At 39.6% G+C, this 24,888-nt stretch overlaps 8 non-coding genes across 8 annotated transcripts; all 8 read left to right on the plus strand.

Moving 5' to 3' along the window:
* The first annotated feature begins 607 nt into the window (after positions 1-607).
* TRNAS-GCU (transfer RNA serine (anticodon GCU)) lies at positions 608-689 on the plus strand. The gene has a single exon. It is a non-coding gene; the product is annotated as a tRNA-Ser (tRNA).
* Positions 690-1,194: 505 nt separating this feature from the next.
* TRNAL-AAG (transfer RNA leucine (anticodon AAG)) lies at positions 1,195-1,276 on the plus strand. The gene has a single exon. It is a non-coding gene; the product is annotated as a tRNA-Leu (tRNA).
* A 4,650-nt stretch (positions 1,277-5,926) lies between these two features.
* TRNAS-GCU (transfer RNA serine (anticodon GCU)) lies at positions 5,927-6,008 on the plus strand. Its single transcript has one exon. It is a non-coding gene; the product is annotated as a tRNA-Ser (tRNA).
* A 5,237-nt stretch (positions 6,009-11,245) lies between these two features.
* TRNAR-UCU (transfer RNA arginine (anticodon UCU)) lies at positions 11,246-11,327 on the plus strand. Its single transcript has one exon. It is a non-coding gene; the product is annotated as a tRNA-Arg (tRNA).
* A 505-nt stretch (positions 11,328-11,832) lies between these two features.
* TRNAL-AAG (transfer RNA leucine (anticodon AAG)) lies at positions 11,833-11,914 on the plus strand. Its single transcript has one exon. It is a non-coding gene; the product is annotated as a tRNA-Leu (tRNA).
* A 4,655-nt stretch (positions 11,915-16,569) lies between these two features.
* On the plus strand, positions 16,570-16,651 carry TRNAS-GCU (transfer RNA serine (anticodon GCU)). Its single transcript has one exon. It is a non-coding gene; the product is annotated as a tRNA-Ser (tRNA).
* A 5,241-nt stretch (positions 16,652-21,892) lies between these two features.
* TRNAS-GCU (transfer RNA serine (anticodon GCU)) lies at positions 21,893-21,974 on the plus strand. The gene has a single exon. It is a non-coding gene; the product is annotated as a tRNA-Ser (tRNA).
* A 505-nt stretch (positions 21,975-22,479) lies between these two features.
* Positions 22,480-22,561, plus strand: TRNAL-AAG (transfer RNA leucine (anticodon AAG)). The gene has a single exon. It is a non-coding gene; the product is annotated as a tRNA-Leu (tRNA).
* Positions 22,562-24,888: the final 2,327 nt, after the last annotated feature.

Here is a 24,888-nt window from a genome sequence, read left to right on the forward strand (position 1 = left end):
TATGCATTACGTGAGTAGTCGGACAGCAATTTATTTAGCGCAAAAATATTTCTTGTTGATGCACGTACGTTTTTAAACTGAAGTGTCATAGCTGTAGCGGCAATACTCCCAGTTTAGGTGGTTTTATAAAGTTTTACTTTCTCCTACTTAAAACTTTTTGCAGAACAATGCACATTAAATGGGAAGGCAGTTTTCCTTAATTGTGTACTATTTGCTGCCTAATGTTGACATGTAAGCACACCACCAATAACTGACACCTTGAGACTCGAAAGCGCCATACCAGTACAATATTTGCATGATATTGCACTTTAAATCCACGTACAACTGAATTAAAGCAATCTTAGCTCATTTGAGGGTAGTGTGATAGTACATCACATATGGATAGAACACGTTTGGAAAGTGTAATTTTCATGATTACATTACATTTAACATATAAATTCAAGCTGAAGTAGGGATGGACAACAAGGTCGTATAGAGCAAAGCTGAAGACAACAAGTTACCATAACAATCTGTAAATATATGCTCTTTATTATGTTTAGACAACTATCACCTAATAGAACACATTTTGGCTACCATATTTTGTACTCCTGAAACATGGTGTTTTGAAGGCGAGGTGGCCGAGTGGTTAAGGCAATGGACTGCTAATCCATTGTGCTCTGCACGCGTGGGTTTGAATCCCATGCTCGTCGGTTTATTGTTCTGCCTTCAGTTTTTAGTATGTGGTAGGGCTGGGTTAACCCTATTTTATGTGAAAGTTAAATGACATATCCCATGGTATTTCCGGCAGTACAACGGCTCAGTTTGGAAACACCGCTCAGTTGAGTACTGTGCTTAGGCATTACTGTAAACAGCACCAGCCGGGTTCTGCTCATGAATCACAAAATCTTTCCTGAGGCGGAGGGTTGGTAAGTTGAGGGACGTAGATAGTTTGATTCCTTCTCCTTAAAGAAAGAGAAGCAGCGCGTGCGGGACGCCAATGTAAGGGTTGTCTTCCTACGGACTCTCAGGACTGGCGCTCCCTGACACCTCCCATGGCCCGGGGCCAATCCTGACCTACTGAATGTATCACGTGCCTGCTGCTGTTGGCGTTGACTTTCCTAGGATCACTTCACAGGCTATACACCCTAATTCTCCAAGTCCCCTATACAACAGAACATCTCACTTCAGTAAGCTTACAGAAACAGGCTTGCACAGGGTAGTGTGGCCGAGCGGTCTAAGGTGCTGGATTAAGGCTCCAGTCTCTTTGGAGGCATGGGTTCGAATCCCACCGCTGCCAGTATTTTTCAACTCACAAACGTATTTTGTCTGCATCAGTGTCTCACTCTCTGCCTTCTGCACCTACGATCCACATAGCGAGAGGTGAGACTATGTAAAGTGGTGACGTATATATATAAGGGTAACCAGACAGTGGGACCGAGCCTTCTTATTTTAAAAAACCACAACCTATGGTGACAAGAATTGTATCGGTAAACAAACCAGCTGTCTTGAAGTCTAACTATAGAGGCGACGAGAGGGGTCACTGTGATGCTGAAAGTTCAGTGAGTGTAAACAGTAGAACGCTGTGTGATACGTTTCCTTGCAGTGATGACAGCTCGCGTTTCTAAAGCAGAGAGCAAACATACAATGGGGAAGAAGAATAAATAAGGAAAGACATATATTATATGCAGACAGTTATTATACTTTGCTTTTCACCTGTAACTCGCTCAACTGTCGGTGAATGCTGCGTTACCCTGCATAGCCAGGTCACCACAGCGGGAGTCCACAGTGTTTGGCCAAGTTACTATAGTTGTGAGCTTGTAGATGTGAGGTAGCGTGGCTGAGTGGGCTAAACTGGCTATATTTAGGCTCCAGTCTCTCTGAGCCGTGGGCTTGAATCCCAACATTTTAAGTTTACTTGAACCAAATACTTTTGCAAAAAAGGTTCATGTAATAAATATTCATTAGGGTTGTGGTTGTGAGTATGACACTAATGGATAAAAGTGGGACTAACAATGCTACAATTCCTGAGACTACCACTGCACTAACAGCCTGGGAGAGGTTTGAGCTGGATACAAGATACTTGCATGAGGGAAATAACTCGAAAGGGGAACTATCCACTGATGTTTTCTATCGCTTGCTGAGTGAGTATGTTGACACAATGGATGCAAAAGATTGTTTTGTGTGTACACAGATTCCTGTTTCGGTACAAGAGGGGGTTACCTATTACAGACTGTCATTAACATATGGGATACGTTGTAGTCTGTTACTAACAAGATTCTATAACCAGGAAGAGATTCAATATTTTTACTCAAATCATGATCTTGTGTTTTCTAATGTGCCTATCATAGAGGATGTGAGTGGGGTAGCTAAGTACTATAGCATAAAGTTAGTTAAAGGATTCTTTCAGGCGACATTAACAATTAGTACATCTTATGCACACCACAATAATTTGACATGTTTGCTTACACCTGTAGAGAAAAGCTTTTTAGATCACACGGAAGAGAGAAGAAGGGCATTGAAGGGTAAACTAGAGAAAGGATTACAGCAACGGGCCTTTGCTAGTAGTGACGGTTATAGTGCAATTAGAGAACAAGGGAAGTTAGCTTTAGACGCACTACATGTAGGAAAGCTTTGCATATCCAAGACCAAATCATACTATGACAATGTGTTTGTGGGAATGAGTGAATGTAAGCGTGTGTTTTTGTTTCAGAGTAAATGGACGTTCATGTTAAATGGACAGGATCCAGCAATCCCCGGGATTTATTATATATGTGGACTTAATGCTTATTACCGTCTTCCAAAGGGATAGTATGGGACATGTTATTTGGGGATAGTTTTCCCAAAGATATATCAACTTGACGATTTGAAAAGGTTACCAAAATTGTCTGAATTACATCGTACTAGACATAAGAAAGAGACTGCTGCTGGTGTAGTAGGAGACATATTTGGGACGATAATTTCTTCAGTGGGAGTTATTATGAACTCCATAAAGATTAAAAAGTTGTCTACTTTTGAGGATAACATGCTGACAAACTTTTCAGGGGCTATACTCCTGATGGATACTGTACTTGCTGTGGAGCGGGCTATGAGTCTTCAAAACAGGCTTGCTTTAGACATTCTTTTAGTGAAAAATGGCAGAGTTTGTAGATTACTCAATGGGTGTAATTGTTGCGCCTACATACCAGATAATAGTAATGAGATTAGAAGTATGCTTACTAACTTGACTAGGGATAGTACAGACTTGAAGGATTTGAAAGAACCAGGTGTTTGGAAAAAGGTTGGGAAAGGATTTGCTTCAGTGGGAAATTGGATTAGTAACATTTGGCATGGGATATTGTCTAAAATAATACAGGGGATATTGATTGTTATAGATTGCTTATTTGGATCATGGGTGGCATGTAAAATTAGTAAAAGAATAAAATTGAAGATGGCGAAAAATAATAGGAGGAGGGAAGAAAAACAAAGGGAAAAATTATTCAGGGCAAGATCAAAGGGGAAACCAAGAAGGGAAGAGATTGATATGAGGGAATTTTAGTATGTAAAATTAGTAGGGAAGATTTGTGTGATGACAAGAGTCATCAGAGGAGGGATTGCTGGAGTGTGTCTTTTAAAATTAATATTAACATGAAAAGCTTACAATATATTGTGTAATGAAGCTGCATAAAAAATGTGTTAACGTAGAAATAATGCACGCGTTTGAAATGTGCCCACGGGGAGTGGCTACCAATGTATACGAAGACTAATGAAAGTTATTAATGCTGAATTAATTATGTACTAATGTTTTTAATTTGTATTAACATATCAAAATTGGAGTTATGTATTAGGAGTTTGTTCATTAAGCAGTAGGCCTTAGTTTAGCGAAGGTCTGTGCCTAGCTGCCTGGTCTCATATTAAACTGTCTTTTTCTAACGTGCAATGTGCTATTTTCCTGAAGGACATGAAACTGTACTTTCCCAGAAGCTAGAGATGTGTGTAGCTGTAGTAAATTCTTTCTCATGGGACCCTACTTGCTCAAGGAGACATTCTTGCTGAATGCAACAGTGTAATTTGTAACAGGTGCAAGGCTGCCTGGAGTAGGAGAAAACAATGGAACTAGTGACTGTAGCGTAAAATGTAACTTTTCTTACCTGACATTCCAACCGATGAAAACGTCAATAACATGGGCCAATCAACGACATGAGAACTGTGGTTTGTGTAAAACTCTGGTGAAGATTATTGGACAGAGATGGCGATGCACCAATGATTATCCATTGAGGAATTAGGAGTAAATTAGACAGTTTTGATTTAACCACATGACCCGAGGAGAAATCAGGCATTTATTGGACATTCCACTCCAAGCCATTCTTTGCCATTCTACTGAGCCATTTAGGCCATTTCGTTTGAGACTTTGCCGTTTGTTCGCCCTGTTACTCTAAACCACCCTTTACTTATTCCTTACCTGATACTTACTTCTCTATATGAGGGAAGTTCTTGTTCCTTAGCTATGCCATACTGATACTTTGCCCTGTCCTTTCTTTGCTGATGATGCAAACGACTGATGTCCCGAGGACGAAGACTGACGCTGTTTGCTGATCCGTTGGATGGGTAACTATCTGATGAAAATTGTAATTGCCTGTTTGCCTTTTCTTTCTAGGTACCAACTGCTCTTTGATAGAGGCCATAGTTAGATGTTTTCCAAATTTGTGTTTGCTAAATTGTTTTGCATGAAGCCCAACATGCTGATGCTAATATGAGGTTATTTAAGGTGTTCACTAAAATCTGACGCAAATAGACAAATGACTGAGTTCTTTCTTTGTTGAACCATGCACAACTGAGACTTTGCTAAGTTGCTTCTTAATAATTATGTGTTAATACTGAGTGAATATTCTCTATGCATTGATTAATTGCGTTTCTAATTGCAAATCTGAAGAGTTACTAATGAGATGAATTGCTGATCAGATTAACAGAAATGACTTTAGATTGTAACCAGTAGGGAAATAAATATCCTAACACTTAACTAAATTGGTGTGGTTATTCATGACTGAAAGATCATGGTGTGTTCACTTTATTGACTCTCATTAAAGGTTATTGATTAGCATGCTGATTAGTTATTGCGATTGTTGTTGAGATATTGATCTATTGATTTGTGATGCCAAAGACATCTCGTACTGGGAAGTCCCCGAACCTGGTCTAAAAGGTTCATCGACCTAGGCGTGTCTCCTTGTAAGTTTACTTATCAAGGCTCTGACGCGCCTTCACTAATAAAAAGTAATCTGATCGCTTGCTGCGGAGTCATTGTCAACAAAAACTACCAAAATATTACTTCAATGTATTGTAATTACGACTGCCTCAGTTTTATGCATTACGTGAGTAGTCGGACAGCAATTTATTTAGCGCAAAAATATTTCTTGTTGATGCACGTATGTTTTTAAACTGAAGTGTCATAGCTGTAGCGGCAATACTCCCAGTTTAGGTGGTTTTATAAACTAAGTTTTACTTTCTCCTACTTAAAACTTTTTGCAGAACAATGCACATTAAATGGGAAGGCAGTTTTCCTTAATTGTGTACTATTTGCTGCCTAATGTTGACATGTAAGCACACCACCAATAACTGACACCTAGAGACTCGAAAGCGCCATACCAGTACAATATTTGCATGATATTGCACTTTAAATCCACGTACAACTGAATTAAAGCAATCGTAGCTCATTTGAGGGTAGTGTGATAGTACATCACAGATGGATAGAACACGTTTGGAAAGTGTAATTTTCATGATTACATTACATTTAACATATAAATTCAAGCTGAAGTATGGATGGACAACAAGGTCGTATAGAGCAAAGCTGAAGACAACAAGTTACCATAACAATCTGTAAATATATGCTCTTTATTATGTTTAGACAACTATCACCTAATAGAACACATTTTGGCTACCATATTTTGTACTCCTGAAACGTGGTGCTTTTGAAGACGAGGTGGCTGAGTGGTTAAGGTGATGGACTGCTAATCCATTGTTCTCTGCACGCGTAGGTTCAAATCCCATCCTCGTCGGTTTATTGTTCCGTCTTTAGTTTTTAGTATGTGGTAGGGCTGGGTTAACCCTATTTTATGTGAAATTTAAATGACATATCCCATGGTATTTCCGGCAGTACAACGGCTCAGTTTGGAAACACCGCTCAGTTGAGTACTGTGCTTAGGCATTACTGTAAACAGCGCCAGCCGGGTTCTGCTCATGAATCACAAAATCTTTCCTGAGGCGGAGGGTTGGTAAGTTGAGGGACGTAGATAGTTTGATTCCTTATCCTTAAAGAAAGAGAAGCAGCGCGTGCTGGATGCCAATGTAAGGGTTGTCTTCCTACGGACTCTCAGGACTGGCGCTCCCTGACACCTCCCATGGCCCGGGGCCAATCCTGACCTACTGAATGTATCACGTGCCTGCTGCTGTTGGCGTTGACTTTCCTAGGATCACTTCACAGGCTATACACCCTTATTCTCCAACTCCCCTATACAACAGAACATCTCACTTCAGAAAGTTTACAAAAACAGGTTTGCACAGGGTAGTGTGGCTGAGCTGTCTAAGGCGCTGGATTAAGGCTCCAGTCTCTTTGGAGGCGTGGGTTCGAATCCCACTGCTGCCAGTATTTTTCAACTCACAAACGTATTTTGTCTGCATCAGTGTCTCACTCTCTGCCTTCTGCACCTACGATCCACATAGCGAGAGGTGAGACTATGTAAAGTGGTGACGTATATATATAAGGGTAGCCAGACAGTGGGACCGAGCCTTCTTATTTTAAAAAACCACAACCTAAGGTGACAAGAATTGTATCGGTAAACAAACCAGCTGTCTTGAAGTCTAACTATAGAGGCGACGAGAGGGGTCACTGTGATGCTGAAAGTTCAGTGAGTGTAAACAGTAGAACGCTGTGTGATACGTTTCCTTGCAGTGATGACAGCTTGCGTTTCTAAAGCAGAGAGCAAACATACAATGGGGAAGAAGAATAAATAAGGAAAGACATATATTATATGAAGACAGTTATTATACTTTGCTTTTCACCTGTAACTCGCTCAACTGTCGGTGAATGCTGCGTTACCCTGCATAGCCAGGTCACCACAGCGGGTGTCCACAGTGTTTGGCCAAGTTACTATAGTTGTGAGCTTGTAGATGTGAGGTAGTGTGGCTGAGCAGGATAAACTGGCTAGATTTAGACTCCAGTCTCTCTGGAGCCGTGGGCTTGAATCCCAACACTTTAAGTTTACGTGAACCAAATACTTTTGCAAAAAAGGTTCATGTAATAAATATTCATTAGGGTCGTGGTTGTGAGTATGACACTAATGGATAAAAGTGGGACTAACAATGCTACAATTCCTGAGACTACCACTGCACTAACAGCCTGGGAGAGGTTTGAGCTGGATACAAGATACTTGCATGAGGGAACTAACTCGAAAGGGGAACTATCCATTGATGTTTTCTATCGCTTGCTGAGTGAGTATGTTGACACAATGGATGCAAAAGATTGTTTTGTGTACACAGATTCCTGTTTCGGTACAAGAGGGGGTTACCTATCATAGACTGTCATTAACATATGGGATTCGTTGTAGTCTGTTACTAACAAGATTCTATAACCAGGAAGAGATTCAATATTTTTACTCAAATCATGATCTTGTGTTTTCTAATGTGCCTATCATAGAGGATATGAGTGGGGTAGCTAAGTACTATAGCATAAAGTTAGTTAAAGGATTCTTTCAGGCGACATTAACAATTAGTACATCTTATGCACACCACAATAATTTGACATGTTTGTTACACCTGTAGAGAAAAGCTTTTTAGATCACACGGAAGAGAGAAGAAGGGCATTGAAGGGTAAACTAGAGAAAGGATTACAGCAACGGGCCTTTGCTAGTAGTGACGCTTATAGTGCAATTAGAGAACAAGGGAAGTTAGCTTTAGACGCACTACATGTAGGAAAGCTTTGCATATCCAAGACCAAATCATACTATGACAATGTGTTTGTGGGAATGAGTGAATGTAAGCGTCTGTTTTTGTTTCAGAGTAAATGGACGTTCATGTTAAATGGACATGATCCAGCAATCCCCGGGATTTATTATATATGTGGACTTAATGCTTATTACCGTCTTCCAAAGGGATAGTATGGGACATGTTATTTGGGGATAGTTTTCCCAAAGATATATCAACTTGACGATTTGAAAAGGTTACCAAAATTGTCTGAATTACATCGTACTAGACAAAAGAAAGAGACTGCTGCTGGTGTAGTAGGAGACATATTTGGGACGATAATTTCTTCAGTGGGAGTTATTATGAACTCCATAAAGATTCAAAAGTTGTCTACTATTGAGGATAACATGCTGACAAACTTTTCAGGGGCTTTACTCCTGATGGATACTGAACTTGTTGCGGAGGGGGCTATGACTCTTCAAAACAGGCTTGCTTTAGACATTCTTTTAGTGAAAAATGGCAGAGTTTGTAGATTGCTCAATGGGTGTAATTGTTGCGCTTACATACCAGATAATAGTAATGAGATTAGAAGTATGCTTACTAACTTGACTAGGGATAGTAAGGACTTGAAGGATTTGAAAGAACCAGGTGTTTGGAAAAAGGTTGGGAAAGGATTTGCTTCAGTGGGAAATTGGATTAGTAACATTTGGCATGGGATATTGTCTAAAATAATACAGGGGATATTGATTGTTATAGATTGCTTATTTGGATCATGGGTGGCATGTAAAATTAGTAAAAGAATAAAATTGAAGATGGCGAAAAATAATAGGAGGAGGGAAGAAAAACAAAGGGAAAAATTATTCAGGGCAAGATCAAAGGGGAAACCAAGAAGGGAAGAGATTGATATGAGGGAATTTTAGAGTGTAAAATTAGTAGGGAAGATTTGTGTGATGACAAGAGTCATCAGAGGAGGGATTGCTGGAGTGTGTCTTTTAAAATTAATATTAACATGAAAAGCTTACAATATATTGTGTAATGAAGCTGCATAAAAAATGTGTTAACGTAGAAATAATGCACACATTTGAAATGTGCCCACGGGGAGCGGCTACCAATGTATACGAAGACTAATGAAAGTTATTAATGCTGAATTAATTATGTACTAATGTTTTTAATTTGTATTAACATATCAAAATTGGAGTTATGTATTAGGAGTTTGTTCATTAAGCAGTAGGCCTTAGTTTAGCGAAGGTCTGTGCCTAGCTGCCTGGTCTCATATTAAACTGTCTTTTTCTAACGTGCAATGTGCTATTTTCCTGAAGGACATGAAACTGTACTTTCCCAGAAGCTAGAGATGTGTGTAGCTGTAGTAAATTCTTTCTCATGGGACCCTACTTGCTCAAGGAGACATTCTTGCTGAATGCAACAGTGTAATTTGTAACAGGTGCAAGGCTGCCTGGAGTAGGAGAAAACAATGGAACTACTGACTGTAGCGTAAAATGTAACTTTTCTTACCTGACATTCCAACCGATGAAAACGTCAATAACATGGGCCAATCAACGACATGAGAACTGTGGTTTGTGTAAAACTCTGGTGAAGATTATTGGACAGAGATGGCGATGCACCAATGATTATCCATTGAGGAATTAGGAGTAAATTAGACAGTTTTGATTTAACCACATGACCCGAGGAGAAATCAGGCATTTATTGGACATTCCACTCCAAGCCATTCTTTGCCATTCTACTGAGCCATTTAGGCCATTTCGTTTGAGACATTGCCGTTTGTTCGCCCTGTTACTCTAAACCACCCTTTACTTATTCCTTACCTGATACTTACTTCTCCTCTATATGAGGGAAGTTCTTGTTCCTTAGCTATGCCATACTGATACTTTGCCCTGTCCTTTCTTTGCTGATGATGCAAACGACTGATGTCCCGAGGACGAAGACTGACGCTGTTTGCTGATCCGTTGGATGGGTAACTATCTTATGAAAATTGTAATTGTCTGTTTGCCTTTTCTTTCTAGGTACCAACTGCTCTTTGATAGAGGCCATAGTTAGATGTTTTCCAAATTTGTGTTTGCTAAATTGTTTTGCATGAAGCCCAACATGCTGATGCTAATACGAAGTTATTTAAGGTGTTCACTAAAATCTGACACAAATAGACAAATTACTGAGTTCTTGCTTTGTTGAACCATGCACTACTGAGACTTTGCTAAGTTGCTTCTTAATAATTATGTCTTAATACTGAGTGAATATTCTCTATGCATTGATTAATTGCGTTTCTAATTGCAAATCTGAAGAGTTACTAATGAGATGAATTGCTGATGAGATTAACAGAAATGACTTTAGATTGTAACCAGTAGGGAAATAAATATCCTAACACTTAACTAAATTGGTGTGGTTATTCATGACTGAAAGATCATGGTGTGTTCACTTTATTGACTCTCATTAAAGGTTATTGATTAGCATGCTGATTAGTTATTGCGATTGTTGTTGAGATATTGAGCTATTGATTTGTGATGCCAAAAGACATCTCGTACTGGGAAGTCCCCGAACCTGGTCTAAAAGGTTCATCGACCTAGGATGTCTCCTTGTAAGTTTACTTATCAAGGCTCTGACGCGCCTTCACTAATAAAAAGTAATCTGATCACTTGCTGCGGAGTCATCGTCAACAAAAACTACCAAAATATTACTTCAATGTATTGTAATTACGACTGCCTCAGTTTTATGCATTACGTGAGTAGTCGGACAGCAATTTATTTAGCGCAAAAATATTTCTTGTTGATGCACGTACGTTTTTAAACTGAAGTGTCATAGCTGTAGCGGCAATACTCCCAGTTTAGATGGTTTTATAAACTAAGTTTTACTTTCTCCTACTTAAAACTTTTTGCAGAACAATGCACATTAAATGGGAAGGCAGTTTTCCTTAATTGTGTACTATTTGCTGCCTAATGTTGACATGTAAGCACACCACCAATAACTGACACCTAGAGACTAGAAAGCGCCTTACCAGTACAATATTTGTATGATATTGCACTTTAAATCCACGTACAACTGAATTAAAGCAATCTTAGCTCATTTGAGGGTAGTGTGATAGTACATCACATATGGATAGAACACGTTTGGAAAGTGTAATTTTCATGATTACATTACATTTAACATATAAATTCAAGCTGAAGTAGGGATGGACAACAAGGTCGTATAGAGCAAAGCTGAAGACAACAAGTTACCATAACAATCTGCAAATATATGCTCTTTATTATGTTTAGACAACTATCACCTAATAGAACACATTTTGGCTACCATATTTTGTACTCCTGAAACATGGTGTTTTGAAGAGGAGGTGGCCGAGTGGTTAAGGCGATGGACTTCTAATCCATTGTGCTCTGCACGCGTGGGTTCAAATCCCATCCTCGTAGGTTTATTGTTCCGTCTTTAGTTTTTAGTATGTGGTAGGGCTGGGTTAACCCTATTTTATGTGAAAGTTAAATAACATATCCCATGGTAATTCCAGCAGTACAACGGCTCAGTTTGGAAACACCGCTCAGTTGAGTACTGTGCTTAGGCATTACTGTAAACAGCGCCAGCCAGGTTCTGCTCATGAATCACAAAATCTTTCCTGAGGCGGAGGGTTGGTAAGTTGAGGGACGTAGATAGTTTGATTCCTTATCCTTAAAGAAAGAGAAGCAGCGCGTGCAGGACGCCAATGTAAGGGTTGTCTTCCTACGGACTCTCAGGACTGGCGCTCCCTGACACCTCCCATGGCCAGGGGCCAATCCTGACCTACTGAATGTATCACGTGCCTGCTGCTGTTGGCGTTGACTTTCCTAGGATCACTTCACAGGCTATACACCCTTATTCTCCAACTCCCCTATACAACAGAACATCTCACTTCAGAAAGCTTACAGAAACAGGTTTGCACAGGGTAGTGTGGCCGAGCGGTCTAAGGTGCTGGATTAAGGCTCCAGTCTCTTTGGAGACATGGGTTCGAATCCCACCGCTGCCAGTATTTTTCAACTCACAAACGTATTTTGTCTGCATCAGTGTCTCACTCTCTGCCTTCTGCACCTACGATCCACATAGCGAGAGGTGAGACGATGTAAAGTGGTGACGTATATATATAAGGGTAGCCAGACAGTGGGACCGAGCCTTCTTATTTTAAAAAACCACAACCTAAGGTGACAAGAATTGTATCGGTAAACAAATAAAGCTGTCTTGAAGTCTAACTATAGAGGCGACGAGAGGGGTCACTGTGATGCTGAAAGTTCAGTGAGTGTAAACAGTAGAACGCTGTGTGATACGTTTCCTTGCAGTGATGACAGCACGCGTTTCTAAAGCAGAGAGCAAACATACAATGGGGAAGAAGAACAAATAAGGAAAGACATATATTATATGCAGACAGTTATTATACTTTGCTTTTCACCTGTAACTCGCTCAACTGTCGGTGAATGCTGCGTTACCCTGCATAGCCAGGTCACCACAGCGGGTGTCCACAGTGTTTGACCAAGTTACTATAGTTGTGAACTTGTAGATGTGAGGTAGCGTGGCTGACCAGGCTAAACTGGCTAGATTTAGGCTTCAGTCTCTCTGGAGCCGTGGGCTTGAATCCCAACACTTTAAGTTTACTTGAACCAAATACTTTTGCAAAAAAGGTTCATGTAATAAATATTCATTAGGGTCGTGGTTGTGAGTATGACACTAATGGATAAAAGTGAGACTAACAATGCTACAATTCCTGAGACTACCACTGTACTAACAGCCTGGGAGAGGTTTGAGCTGGATACAAGATACTTGCATGAGGGAACTAACTCAAAAGGGGAACTATCCACTGATGTTTTCTGTCGCTTGCTGAGTGAGTATGTTGACACAATGGATGCAAAAGATTGTTTTGTGTGTACACAGATTCCTGTTTCGGTACAAGAGGGGGTTACCTATCATAGACTGTCATTAACATATGGGATACGTTGTAGTCTGTTACTAACAAGATTCTATAACAAGGAAGAGATTCAATATTTTTACTCAAATCATGATCTTGTGTTTTCTAATGTGCCTATCATAGAGGATGTGAGTGGGGTAGCTAAGTACTATAGCATAAAGTTAGTTAAAGGATTCTTTCAGACGACATTAACAATTAGTACATCTTATGCACACCACAATAATTTGACATGTTTGCTTACACCTGTAGAGAAAAGCTTTTTAGATCACACGGAAGAGAGAAGAAGGGCATTGAAGGGTAAACTAGAGAAAGGATTACAGCAACGGGCCTTTGCTAGTAGTGACGGTTATAGTGCAATTAGAGAACAAGGGAAGTTAGCTTTAGACGCACTACATGTAGGAAAGCTTTGCATATCCAAGACCAAATCATACTATGACAATGTGTTTGTGGGAATGAGTGAATGTAAGCGTGTGTTTTTGTTTCAGAGTAAATGGACGTTCATGTTAAATGGACAGGATCCAGCAATTCCCAGGATTTATTATATATGTGGACTTAATGCTTATTACCGTCTTCCAAAGGGATAGTATGGGACATGTTATTTGGGGATAGTTTTCCCAAAGATATATCAACTTGACGATTTGAAAAGGTTACCAAAATTGTCTGAATTACATCGTACTAGACATAAGAAAGAGACTGCTGCCTGTGTAGTAGGAGACATATTTGGGACGATAATTTCTTCAGTGGGAGTTATTATGAACTCCATAAAGATTCAAAAGTTGTCTACTATTGAGGATAACATGCTGACAAACTTTTCAGGGGCTATACTCCTGATGGATACTGAACTTGCTGCGGAGGGGGCTATGACTCTTCAAAACAGGCTTGCTTTAGACATTCTTTTAGTGAAAAATGGCAGAGTTTGTAGATTGCTCAATGGGTGTAATTGTTGCGCTTACATACCAGATAATAGTAATGAGATTAGAAGAATGCTTACTAACTTGACTAGGGATAGTACGGACTTGAAGGATTTGAAAGAACCAGGTGTTTGGAAAAAGGTTGGGAAAGGATTTGCTTCAGTGGGAAATTGGATTAGTAACATTTGGCATGGGATATTGTCTAAAATAATACAGATGATATTGATTGTTATAGATTGCTTATTTGGATCATGGGTGGCATGTACAATTAGTAAAAGAATAAAATTGAAGATGACGAAAAATAATAGGAGGAGGGAAGAAAAACAAAGGGAAAAATTATTCAGGGAAAGATCAAAGGGGAAACCAAGAAGGGAAGAGATTGATATGAGGGAATTTTAGTATGTAAAATTAGTAGGGAAGATTTGTGTGATGACAAGATTCATCAGAGGAGGGATTTCTGGAGTGTGTCTTTTAAAATTAATATTAACATGAAAAGCTTACAATATATTGTGTAATCAAGCTGCATAAAAAATGTGTTAACGTAGAAATAATGCACACGTTTGAAATGTGCCCACGGGGAGTGGCTACCAATGTATACGAAGACTAATGAAAGTTATTAATGCTGAATTAATTATGTACTAATGTTTTTAATTTGTATTAACATATCAAAATTGGAGTTATGTATTAGGAGTTTGTTCATTAAGCAGTAGGCCTTAGTTTAGCGAAGGTCTGTGCCTAGCTGCCTGGTCTCATATTAAACTGTCTTTTTCTAACGTGCAATGTGTTATTTTCCTGAAGGACATGAAACTGTACTTTCCCAGAAGCTAGAGATGTGTGTAGCTGTAGTAAATTCTTTCTCATGGGACCCTACTTGCTCAAGGAGACATTCTTGCTGAATGCAACAGTGTAATTTGTAACAGGTGCAAGGCTGCCTGGAGTAGGAGAAAACAATGGAACTACTGACTGTAGCGTAAAATGTAACTTTTCTTACCTGTCATTCCAACCGATGAAAACGTCAATAACATGGGCCAATCAACGACATGAGAACTGTGGTTTGTGTAAAACTCGGGTGAAGATTATTGGACAGAGATGGCGATGCACCAATGATTATCCATTGAGGAATTAGGAGTAAATTAGACAGTTTTGATTTAACCACATGACCCGAGGAGAAATCAGGCATTTATTGGACATTCCACTCCAAGCCATTCTTTGCCATTCTACTGAGCCATTTAGGCCATTTCGTTTGAGACTTTGCCGTTTGTTCGCCCTGTTACTCTAAACCACCCTTTACTTATTCCTTACCTGATACTTACTTCTACTCTATATGAGGGAAGTTCTTGTTCCTTAGCTATGCCATACTGATACTTTGCCCTGTCTTTTCTTTGCTGATGATGCAAACGACTGATGTCCCGAGGACGAAGACTGACGCTGTTTGCTGATCCGTTGGATGGGTAACTATCTCATGAAAATTGTAATTGTCTGTTTGCCTTTTCTTTCTAGGTACCAACTGATCTTTGATAGAGGCCATAGTTAGATGTTTTCCAAATTTGTGTTTGCTAAATTGTTTTGCATGAAGCCCAACATGCTGATGCTAATACAAGGTTATTTAAGGTGTTCACTAAAATCTGACGCAAATAGACAAATGACTGAGTTCTTGCTTTGTTGAACCATGCACTACTGAGACTTTGCTAAGTTGCTTCTTAATAATTATGTGTTAATACTGAGTGAATATTCTCTATGCATTGATTAATTGCGTTTCTAATTGCAAATCTGAAGAGTTACTAATGAGATGAATTGCTGATGAGATTAACAGAAATGACTTTAGATTGTAACCAGTAGGGAAATAAATATCCTAACACTTAACTAAATTGGTGTAGTTATTCATGACTGAAAGATCATGGTGTGTTCACTTTATTGACTCTCATTAAAGGTTATTGATTAGCATGCTGATTAGTTATTGCGATTGTTGTTGAGATATTGAGCTATTGATTTGTGATGCCAAAAGACATCTCGTACTGGGAAGTCCCCGAACCTGGTCTAAAAGGTTCATCGACCTAGGCGTGTCTCCTTGTAAGTTTACTTATCAAGGCTCTGACGCGCCTTCACTAATAAAAAGTAATCTGATCGCTTGCTGCGGAGTCAGCGTCAACAAAAACTACCAAAATATTACTTCAATGTATTGTAATTACGACTGCCTCAGTTTTATGCATTACGTGAGTAGTCGGACAGCAATTTATTTATTGCAAAAATATTTCTTGTTGATGCACGTATGTTTTTAAACTGAAGTGTCATAGCTGTAACGGCAATACTCCCAGTTTAGGTGGTTTTATAAACTAAGTTTTACTTTCTCCTACTTAAAACTTTTTGCAGAACAATGCACATTAAATGGGAAGGCAGTTTTCCTTAATTGTGTACTATTTGCTGCCTAATGTTGACATGTAAGCACACCACCAATAACTGACACCTAGAGACTCGAAAGTGCCATACCAGTACAATATTTGTATGATATTGCACTTTAAATCCACGTACAACTGAATTAAAGCAATCTTAACTCATTTGAGGGTAGTGTGATAGTACATCACATATGGATAGAACACGTTTGGAAAGTGTAATTTTCATGATTACATTACATTTAACATATGAATTCAAGCTGAAGTAGGGATGGACAACAAGGTCGTATAGAGCAAAGCTGAAGACAACAAGTTACCATAACAATCTGTAAATATATGCTCTTTATTATGTTTAGACAACTATCACCTAATAGAACACATTTTGGCTACCATATTTTGTACTCCTGAAACATGGTGTTTTGAAGACGAGGTGGCCGAGTGGTTAAGGCGATGGACTGCTATTCCATTGTGCTCTGCACACGTGGGTTCGAATCCCATCTTCGTTGGTTTATTGTTCCGTTTTTAGTTTTTAGTATGTGGTAGGGCTGGGTTAACCCTATTTTATGTGAAAGTTAAATGACATATCCCATGGTATTTCCGGCAGTACAACGGCTCAGTTTGGAAACACCGCTCAGTTGAGTACTGTGCTTAGGCATTACTGTAAACAGCGCCAGCCGGGTTCTGCTCATGAATCACAAAATCTTTCCTGAGGCGGAGGGTTGGTAAGTTGAGGGACGTAGATAGTTTGATTCCTTATCCTTAAAGAAAGAGAAGCAGCGCGTGCGGGACTCCAATGTAAGGGTTGTCTTCCTACGGACTCTCAGGACTGGCGCTCCCTGACACCTCCCATGGCCCGGGGCCAATCCTGACCTACTGAATGTATCACATGCCTGCTGCTGTTGGCGTTGACTTTCCTAGGATCACTTCACAGGCTATACACCCTTATTCTCCAACTCCCCTATACAACAGAACATCTCACTTCAGAAAGCTTACAGAAGGATGTTTGCACAGGGTAGTGTGGCCGAGCGGTCTAAGGTGCTGGATTAAGGCTCCAGTCTCTTTGGAGGCGTGGGTTTGAATCTCACCGCTGCCAGTATTTCTCAACTCACAAACGTATTTTGTCTGCATCAGTGTCTCACTCTCTGCCTTCTGCACCTACGATCCACATAGCGAGAGGTGAGACTATGTAAAGTGGTGACGTATATATATAAGGGTAGCCAGACAGTGGGACCGAGCCTTCTTATTTTAAAAAACCACAACCTAAGGTGACAAGAATTGTATCGGTAAACAAACCAGCTGTCTTGAAGTCTAACTATAGAGGCGACGAGAGGGGTCACTGTGATGCTGAAAGTTCAGTGAGTGTAAACAGTAGAACGCTGTTTGATACGTTTCCTTGCAGTGATGACAGCTCGCGTTTCTAAAGCAGAGAGCAAACATACAATGGGGAAGAAGAATAAATAAGGAAAGACATATATTATATGCAGACAGTTATTATACTTTGCTTTTCACCTGTAACTCGCTCAACTGTCGGTGAATGCTGCGTTACCCTGCATAGCCAGGTCACCACAGCGAGTGTCCACAGTGTTTGGCCAAGTTACTATAGTTGTGAGCTTGTAGATGTGAGGTAGCGTGGCTGAGCAGGCTAAACTGGCTACATTTAGGCTCCAGTCTCTCTGGAGCCGTGGGCTTGAATCCCAACACTTTAAGTTTACTTGAACCAAATACTTTTGCAAAAAAGGTTCATGTAATAAATATTCATTAGGGTCGTGGTTGTGAGTATGACACTAATGGATAAAAGTGGGACTAACAATGCTACAATTCCTGAGACTACCACTGCACTAACAGCCTGGGAGAGGTTTGAGCTGGATACAAGATACTTGCATGAGGGAACTAACTCGAAAGGGGAACTATCCACTGATGTTTTCTATCGCTTGCTGAGTGAGTATGTTGACACAATGGATGCAAAAGATTGTTTTGTGTGTACACAGATTCCTGTTTCGGTACAAGAGGGGGTTACCTATCATAGACTGTCATTAACATATGGGATACGTTGTAGTCTGTTACTAACAAGATTCTATAACCAGGAAGAGATTCAATATTTTTACTCAAATCATGATCTTGTGTTTTCTAATGTGCCTATCATAGAGGATGTGAGTGGGGTAGCTAAGTACTATAGCATAAAGTTAGTTAAAGGATTCTTTCAGGCGACATTAACAATTAGTACATCTTATGCACACCACAATCATTTGACATGTTTGCTTACACCTGTAGAGAAAAGCTTTTTAGATCACACGGAAGAGAGAAGAAGGGCATTGAAGGGTAAACTAGAGAAAGGATTACAGCAACGGGCCTTTGCTAGTAGTGACGGTTATAGTGCAATTAGAGAACAAGGGAAGTTAGCTTTAGACGCACTACATGTAGGAAAGCTTTGCATATCCAAGACCAAATCATACTATGACAATGTGTTTGTGGGAATGAGTGAATGTAAGCGTGTGTTTTTGTTTCAGAGTAAATGGACGTTCATGTTAAATGGACAGGATCCAGCAATCCCCGGGATTTATTATATATGTGGACTTAATGCTTATTACCGTCTTCCAAAGGGATAGTATGGGACATGTTATTTGGGGATAGTTTTCCCAAAGATATATCAACTTGACGATTTGAAAAGGTTACCAAAATTGTCTGAATTACATCGTACTAGACATAAGAAAGAGACTGCTGCTGGTGTAGTAGGAGACATATTTGGGACGATAATTTCTTCAGTGGGAGTTATTATGAACTCCATAAAGATTCAAAAGTTGTCTACTATTGAGGATAACATGCTGACAAACTTTTCAGGGGCTATACTCCTGATGGATACTGAACTTGCTGCGGAGGGGGCTATGACTCTTCAAAACAGGCTTGCTTTAGACATTCTTTTAGCGAAAAATGGCAGAGTTTGTAGATTGCTCAATGGGTGTCATTGTTGCGCTTACATACCAGATAATAGTAATGAGATTAGAAGTATGCTTACTAACTTGACTAGGGATAGTACGGACTTGAAGGATTTGAAAGAACCAGGTGTTTGGAAAAAGGTTGGGAAAGGATTTGCTTCAGTGGGAAATTGGATTAGTAACATTTGGCATGGGATATTGTCTAAAATAATACAGGGGATATTGATTATTATAGATTGCTTATTTGGATCATGGGTGGCATGTAAAATTAGTAAAAGAATAAAATTGAAGATGGCGAAAAATTATAGGAGGAGGGAAGAAAAACAAAGGGAAAAATTATTCAGGGCAAGATCAAAGGGGAAACCAAAAAGGGAAGAGATTGATAATAGGGAATTTTAGTATGTAAAATTAGTAGTGAAGATTTGTGTGATGACAAGAGTCATCAGAGGAGGGATTGCTGGAGTGTGTCTTTTAAAATTAATATTAACATGAAAAGCTTACAATATATTGAGTAATGAAGATGCATAAAAAATGTGTTAACGTAGAAATAATGCACACGTTTGAAATGTGCCCACGGGGAGTGGCTACCAATGTATACGAAGACTAATGAAAGTTATTAATGCTGAATTAATTATGTACTAATGTTTTTAATTTGTATTAACATATCAAAATTGGAGTTATGTATTAGGAGTTTGTTCATTAAGCAGTAGGCCTTAGTTTAGCGAAGGTCTGTGCCTAGCTGCCTGGTCTCATTTTGAACTGTCTTTTTCTAACGTGCAATGTGCTATTTTCCTGAAGGACATGAAACTGTACTTTCCCAGAAGCTAGATATGTGTGTAGCTGTAGTAAATTCTTTCTCATGGGACCCTACTTGCTCAAGGAGACATTCTTGCTCAATGCAACAGTGTAATTTGTAACAGGTGCAAGGCTGCCTGGAGTAGGAGAAAACAATGGAACTACTGACTGTAGCGTAAAATGTAACTTTTATTACCTGACATTCCAACCGATGAAAACGTCAATAACATGGGCCAATCAACGACATGAGAACTGTGGTTTGTGTAAAACTCTGGTGAAGATTATTGGACAGAGATGGCGATGCACCAATGATTATCCATTGAGGAATTAGGAGTAAATTAGACAGTTTTGATTTAACCACATGACCCGAGGAGAAATCAGGCATTTATTGGACATTCCACCTCAGGCCATTCTTTGCCATTCTACTGAGCCATTTAGGCCATTTCGTTTGAGACTTTGCCGTTTGTTCGCCCTGTTACTCTAAACCACCCTTTACTTATTCCTTACCTGATACTTACTTCTACTCTATATGAGGGAAGTTCTTGTTCCTTAGCTATGCCATACTGATACTTTGCCCTGTCATTTCTTTGCTGATGATGCAAACCACTGATGTCCCGTGGACGAAGACTGACGCTGTTTGCTGATCCGTTGGATGGGTAACTATCTGATGAAAATTGTAATTGTCTGTTTGCCTTTTCTTTCTAGGTACCAACTGATCTTTGATAGAGGCCATAGTTAGATGTTTTCCAAATTTGTGTTTGCTAAATTGTTTTGCATGAAGCCCAACATGGTGATGCTAATACGAGGTTATTTAAGGTGTTCACTAAAATCTGACGCAAATAGACAAATGACTGGGTTCTTGCTTTGTTGAACCATGCACTACTGAGACTTTGCTAAGTTGCTTCTTAATAATTATGTATTAATACTGAGTGAATATTCTCTATGCATTGATTAATTGCGTTTCTAATTGCAAATCTGAAGAGTTACTAATGAGATGAATTGCTGATGAGATTAACAGAAATGACTTTAGATTGTAACCAGTAGGGAAATAAATATCCTAACACTTAACTAAATTGGTGTGGTTATTCATGACTGAAAGATCATGGTGTGTTCACTTTATTGACTCTCATTAAAGGTTATTGATTAGCATGCTGATTAGTTATTGCGATTGTTGTTGAGATATTGATCTATTGATTTGTGATGCCAAAAGACATCTCGTACTGGGAAATCCCCGAACCTGGTCTAAAAGGTTCATCGACCTAGGCGTGTCTCCTTGTAAGTTTACTTATCAAGGCTCTGACGCGCCTTCACTAATAAAAAGTAATCTGATCGCTTGCTGCGGAGTCATCGTCAACAAAAACTACCAAAATATTACTTCAATGTATTGTAATTACGACTGCCTCAGTTTTATGCATTACGTGAGTAGTCGGACAGCAATTTATTTAGCGCAAAAATATTTCTTGTTGATGCACGTACGATTTTAAACTGAAGTGTCATAGCTGTAGCGGCAATACTCCCAGTTTAGGTGGTTTTATAAACTAAGTTTTACTTTCTCCTACTTAAAACTTTTTGCAGAACAATGCACATTAAATGGGAAGGCAGTTTTCCTTAATTGTGTACTATTTGCTGCCTAATGTTGACATGTAAGCACACCACCAATAACTGACACCTAGAGACTCGAAAGCGCCATACCAGTACAATATTTGTACAATATTGCACTTTAAATCCACGTACAACTGAATTAAAGCAATCTTAGCTCATTTGAGGGTAGTGTGATAGTACATCACATATGGATAGAACACGTTTGGAAAGTGTAATTTTCATGATTACATTACATTTAACATATAAATTCAAGCTGAAGTAGGGATGGACAACAAGGTCGTATAGAGCAAAGCTGAAGACAACAAGTTACCATAACAATCTGTAAATATATGCTCTTTATTATGTTTAGACAACTATCACCTAATAGAACACATTTTGGCTACCATATTTTGTACTCCTGAAACATGGTGTTTTGAAGACGAGGTGGCCGAGTGGTTAAGGCAATGGACTGCTAATCTATTGTGCTCTGCACGCGTGGGTTCGAATCCCATCCTCGTCGGTTTATTGTTCCGTCTTTAGTTTTTAGTATGTGGTAGGGCTGGGTTAACCCTATTTTATGTGAAAGTTAAATGACATATCCCATGGTATTTCCGGCAGTACAACGGCTCAGTTTGGAAACAACGCTCAGTTGAGTACTGTGCTTAGGCATTATTGTAAACAGCGCCAGCCGGGTTCTGCTCATGAATCACAAAATCTTTCCTGAGGCGGAGGGTTTGTAAGTTGAGGGACGTAGATAGTTTGATTCCTTATCCTTAAAGAAAGAGAAGCAGCGCGTGCGGGACGCCAATGTTAGGGTTGTCTTCCTACGGACTCTCAGGACTGGCGCTCCCTGACACCTCCCATGGCCCGGGGCCAATCCTGACCTACTGAATGTATCACGTGCCTGCTGCTGTTGGCCTTGACTTTCCTAGGATCACTTCACAGGCTATACACCCTTATTCTCCAACTCGCCTATACAACAGAACATCTCACTTCAGAAAGCTTACAGAAACAAGTTTGCACAGGGTAGTGTGGCCGAGCGGTCTAAGGCGCTGGATTAAGGCTCCAGTCTCTTTGGAGGCGTGGGTTCGAATCTCACCGCTGCCAGTATTTCTCAACTCACAAACGTATTTTGTCTGCATCAGTGTCTCACTCTCTGCCTTCTGCACCTACGATCCACATAGCGAGAGGTGAGACTATGTAAAGTGGTGACGTATATATATAAGGGTAGCCAGACAGTGGGACCGAGCCTTCTTATTTTAAAAAACCACAACCTAAGGTGACAAGAATTGTATCGGTAAACAAACCAGCTGTCTTGAAGTCTAACTATAGAGGCGACGAGAGGGGTCACTGTGATCCTGAAAGTTCAGTGAGTGTAAACAGTAGAACGCTGTGTGATACGTTTCCTTGCAGTGATGACAGCTCGCGTTTCTAAAGCAGAGAGCAAACATACAATGGGGAAGAAGAATAAATAAGGAAAGACATATATTATATGCAGACAGTTATTATACTTTGCTTTTCACCAGTAACTCGCTCAACTGTCGGTGAATACTGCGTTACCCTGCATAGCCAGGTCACCACAGCGGGTGTCCACAGTGTTTGGCCAAGTTACTATAGTTGTGAGCTTGTAGATGTGAGGTAGCGTGGCTGAGCAGGCTAAACTGGCTAGATTTAGGCTCCAGTCTCTCTGGAGCCGTGGGCTTGAATCCCAACACTTTAAGTTTACTTGAACCCAAATACTTTAGCAAAAAAGGTTCATGTAATAAATATTCATTAGGGTCGTGGTTGTGAGTATGACACTAATGGATAAAAGTGGGACTAACAATGCTACAATTCCTGAGACTACCACTGCACTAACAGCCTGGGAGAGGTTTGAGCTGGATACAAGATACTTGCATGAGGGAACTAACTCGAAAGGGGAACTATCCACTGATGTTTTCTTTCGCTTGCTGAGTGAGTATGTTGACACAATGGATGCAAAAGATTGTTTTGTGTGTACACAGATTCCTGTTTCGGTACAAGAGGGGGTTACCTATCATAGACTGTCATTAACATATGGGATACGTTGTAGTCTGTTACTAACAAGATTCTATAACCAGGAAGAGATTCAATATTTTTACTCAAATCATGATCTTGTGTTTTCTAATGTGCCTATCATAGAGATTGTGAGTGGGGTAGCTAAGTACTATAGCATAAAGTTAGTTAAAGGATTCTTTCAGGCGACATTAACAATTAGTACATCTTATGCACACCACAATAATTTGACATGTTTGCTTACACCTGTAGAGAAAAGCTTTTTAGATCACACGGAAGAGAGAAGAAGGGCATTGAAGGGTAAACTAGAGAAAGGATTACAGCAACGGGCCTTTGCTAGTAGTGACGGTTATAGTGCAATTAGAGAACAAGGGAAGTTAGCTTTAGACGCACTACATGTAGGAAAGCTTTGCATATCCAAGACCAAATCATACTATGACAATGTGTTTGTGGGAATGAGTGAATGTAAGCGTGTGTTTTTGTTTCAGAGTAAATGGACGTTCATGTTAAATGGACAGGATCCAGCAATCCCCGGGATTTATTATATATGTGGACTTAATGCTTATTACCGTCTTCCAAAGGGATAGTATGGGACATGTTATTTGGGGATAGTTTTCCCAAAGATATATCAACTTGACGATTTGAAAAGGTTACCAAAATTGTCTGAATTACATCGTACTAGACATAAGAAAGAGACTGCTGCTGGTGTAGTAGGAGACATATTTGGGACGATAATTTCTTCAGTGGGAGTTATTATGAACTCCATAAAGATTCAAAAGTTGTCTACTATTGAGGATAACATGCTGACAAACTTTTCAGGGGTTATACTCCTGATGGATACTGAACTTGCTGCGGAGGGGGCTATGACTCCTCAAAACAGGCTTGCTTTAGACATTCTTTTAGTGAAAAATGGCAGAGTTTGTAGATTGCTCAATGGGTGTAATTGTTGCGCTTACATACCAGATAATAGTAATGAGATTAGAAGTATGCTTACTAACTTGACTAGGGATAGTACGGACTTGAAGGATTTGAAAGAACCAGGGGTTTGGAAAAAGGTTGGGAAAGGATTTGCTTCAGTGGGAAATTGGATTAGTAACATTTGGCATGGGATATTGTCTAAAATAATACAGGGGATATTGATTGTTATAGATTGCTTATTTGGATCATGGGTGGCATGTAAAATTAGTAAAAGAATAAAATTGAAGATGGCGAAAAATAATAGGAGGAGGGAAGAAAAACAAAGGCAAAAAATATTCAGGGCAAGATCAAAGGGGAAACCAAGAAGGGAAGAGATTGATATGAGGGAATTTTAGTATGTAAAATTAGTAGGGAAGATTTGTGTGATGACAAGAGTCATCAGAGGAGGGATTGCTGGAGTGTGTCTTTTAAAATTAATATTA

The sequence above is a fragment of the Pleurodeles waltl genome, chromosome 12 (genome assembly GCF_031143425.1).
Source record: "Pleurodeles waltl isolate 20211129_DDA chromosome 12, aPleWal1.hap1.20221129, whole genome shotgun sequence".
Classification (NCBI taxonomy): Eukaryota; Metazoa; Chordata; class Amphibia; order Caudata; family Salamandridae; genus Pleurodeles; species Pleurodeles waltl.